Raw genomic sequence first — 3,772 nt, 5'->3', positions numbered from 1 at the left:
GAAAGACACTTAATACCCATGCAAAGAATTAACTTCGTGGCATTGTCACGTCATTGAATTATTTTTTGCTTATCCAATTATAGTAAATACCATAAAATCCCACTTTTAAGTCCAGGAGCCCCGCTGAGCTTATTAGAACTTTACAAAGAATGGGGCGGAGGTGGGGCTTAAAACTCAGGCAAAAGAAATAACTTCTCGCCCTTTTCGCGGACCGTTTTTTTCGCTTGTTTTTTTATTCAGTTAGTAGGAACGTTCTGTAAAGAGATGAGAGGTGGAAGATTAAAATTACAACTTATGGAGGGTTTTATCATTCGAGAGCCTTAAGTTAGGCATTTTAATTTGTGCCCTTCCCCCACCTTCCCTTCCTCCATCTTCATGTGTCTCCAAAAGTATTTATAGCTTTTTGTTGTATCTATCGAATGCTTTATGATTAAGCATTCGATAGCCATGTGATAACCACGTGTCAGTCATGACGTTGCGGAACGCTAAAATAACCTCATATTTTAATTGTCTGCGATCTTGGATCCACCATCACTGATTTTAAAATTTTGAAATAAGTCAGAATATCTCTAAAATATCAGAAAAAATCTAAGGATGCAAGAAATGCAAAGAATTGGGATAAAATCGTAATTAAATTGAAATTCCAACTAAAACAGGATGAAACAACATTTGAAAAATGGTTGGCGTAGGGAAGTCAAGACAAGTGCCAATTAATTGGCATACCTAAACGTTTCATGATATTTTTAGAAATAAACAAGTCACAAAGTTTGAGAATTACAGCTTGAATGCTGTTTTTCCGAGAAAACATTTGAAATCAGCGTTGGTAGACCCTCCACGGGTCCCAAGGATAAATTGGGTTAAGTACCTTACCTCAAAGCTGTTTATTTTGCCGACTAATGCCTAGTGAAGTTATGATAATCTCAAAAGCAACAAGCCATGACACGAGAATGGGAGAGACTGAGAAGGTCCACGAACCGCAAATCTGTAGGCTTAACTTTTGAATATGCGCCTAATGTAGGTAGCTTATTTAAAGAGCGTATCAGTTATCAAGGGAAAGTAGATAAAAAAAATATAGCTTATATCCTGTTTCATCCGAGTTTTACTTCGACTACAATGTTAATTTGACGAAATAATAACAATCATTTTTTTTTTTTTTTTTGCAAAATAACATAAGATTGTGGTTGCATGGTAGAATCGATGGCGATCGCGTCAACTGAACAGGCCAGTGATTAGGTTATTCACATCACCCACGTAGTGCGCACTTTCCCTGACCTGTTGTATTATCCACAGCGTCTTCACAATGGCCGTCAAAAATAAAAGGAAGAAAAAAACAGCTGCTGCAGTAATTTAGAGAGTGGCCGACCTTGATATTAGAAATTCTGGAACCAAAACGGTATTTTTTTTTTTTTTTACATGTTTGTGTTTTTAGAATGATTGTAAGTGGCACTCTTGTGTTTGCAAGCGTCAACGCCACCCAGTTAATTTGAGCGTCCTCAAGCCAACATGCAAAGTCTTCTTGCCTTTCTACGATTTTTTTTTTCTCAGAGCCTAGTATTTGGGAGAATTAAGATTCTCCTTCAAAAACGATCAAGTCCGTTGTTCGTATAAACACGTGCTCAGATGCTTTAAACTAGTCAGTATATTTACCAGTATTTACAAGACTGCAGCCAGGAAAGGGTGCGTAATTTTCCAGCATAAAGTAATAAAACTACCAAATTTACTAAACATTTTAACCAGGTCACCAAAATCACAGAATAACATAATTTATACCATGCCATAAAAAAAAATACAGCCAATCAGAATACAGGAAAGCCGTTGTATATTTAAGCGATAGAACACTCTTTCTATAGGTTTACCGGCGCAATAAACCACGCGGGGTGTTGAGAGAACACGAGAAAAGAACATAGGCTTTGCAACTCTATTGACCAATCAGAGCGAGCGTGGTATCACATTGAATATCGTGTGCATACTGAGAAAATACAAACGAGTTGTGGGATACCACTCGAAAACGTTGCATAACTAGCATGTATTGTATATCCCAAATTGATAGAAAACGCCTAAAACCTACAAGTTTCTGTGTGATGATAACGCATACTGAATTTACATCCTTTCAGGCCCTCTGAGTCTACGCGCAATAGCTAATATAGGCGAAATGAGCAGGCAGGCAGCAAAAACGAAAAAAAAAAAAAAAAAAAAAAAAAAAAAAAAAAAAAACGCGGAGAGGACGTTTTTAACCGGATTATTGCCGAACAAGATGGGTTTATTCATTGTCCCAAAATGGAAGGTTTGGCTGGAATTCTAATTGCAATTCTAATTGCCATCAGATTAGTTTTGGTCACAGACCAAACTTTTCAGTGGTTGTGCAGTCACTTTCAAAGGTTGATTGAAGGTGCATGCGTCCGTTAAAATTATCGCATTTGCACTAAGGTGCTATAGACGCAAGTTAGGATTAATTACATACGTTCAGGGAACCTTAAAAATATTCAGGGTTCTTTACGACTGTCCGAACATCATCAAAACAAGGACAAGCCGAGAAAAAAAACAAAAAAAAAAAACAAAAAAGGGCATCGCCAATGGAGCTATCGACTTTAATTGCGATAACTGGCAAATTTTCAGAAAGTAACAACACTCAGTGAAAAGTTCTTATAAATTTTTCTTATCTTCACATTTCTTGACTATTTTCGCCATTAGCAAAAACTGGTGGGTCACATGACTTACAGGAGCCCTAATTCCCAATGAGCTAGGATGAAAGGCAGCGAAAATGTTTTGTACGCACATCCGCAAAGCTCTCATTAACCCTAATTACTGACCATGACGTATTATTCATTGTCTCCTGTAAATATTATCTAGTCTCTTGCTTTCGAGTTGGATCCAAAGGATATTTCGAGCGTCTGTGGAAAGAACTGCAAATTCAATCTGGCGATGGCTGAAAACAAAACAAGTATGTAATATGGATTTTTCCCATTCCATGTCGTTTTATAATTTGTGCAGTTCCCACTCAAGTAGAGGCTACTATTCCTGCAACCAATTCTAGTTTGCTCTAGCGATCGAATAGTTTTATTTTGAAACCATATACTCCCATGCAGAGCAAACCTATAAAATATGAAATAATTTTCGATTTGGATAGCATTTGAAAACACTGACAAATATTTTGAATAAAAAAATTCCCGAATAGGCGTCGGCAAGTACTCTGAAAGGCAATTTATACGTCTTTCAACAACATCACCATGCCATGACTGATAACTAAGTTCGACCAAGACGCCGATTCGCAGTCGACTGTAACATGATTTTTTTTTTTTCAGCATGTTACGGGCTAATTTGATTAGACTTTGAACGAAGGCGCGACGAGTAACTGAAATTGTCTCCTCGCATAAGCATGGATACCAGGCTCGTTCGTGATACACATCTTTGATGGCGAAGTTTCCGACAGTTTTTGGTTCGCTACACACGAAAAACAATCTGTTGCTGATTTTTAAACCTTTTGCCTTTAGCAACAGTGGCTGCCCTGGATTAGGACAGGCAAAAGTCTAACGATGTTCTTTATTAGTTCATTTAGTTAGGATAGAATATTAACTAAGCGTTTGGAAAAACTGAAAGCGAACCATCTTTTTTGGTCTGGAATCTATCTTCTCCATGAAGAAACTTTATGTGCCAGTTATTTGCTTTTAAAAAGCTCTGCCGGTTAACTTTGGAATCAAATCGCGCTACCTCATTCAGACACACGATAATTAAGGGGGACAAGAAAGGGATAGGGGGCGGGCAATGGTTTTTT

The sequence above is a fragment of the Orbicella faveolata genome, unplaced genomic scaffold (genome assembly GCF_042242905.1).
Source record: "Orbicella faveolata isolate gen_17 unplaced genomic scaffold, um_ofav_v1 contig_36, whole genome shotgun sequence".
NCBI lineage: Eukaryota > Metazoa > Cnidaria > Anthozoa > Scleractinia > Merulinidae > Orbicella > Orbicella faveolata.
Note: the sequence above shows the minus strand (reverse complement) of the source record.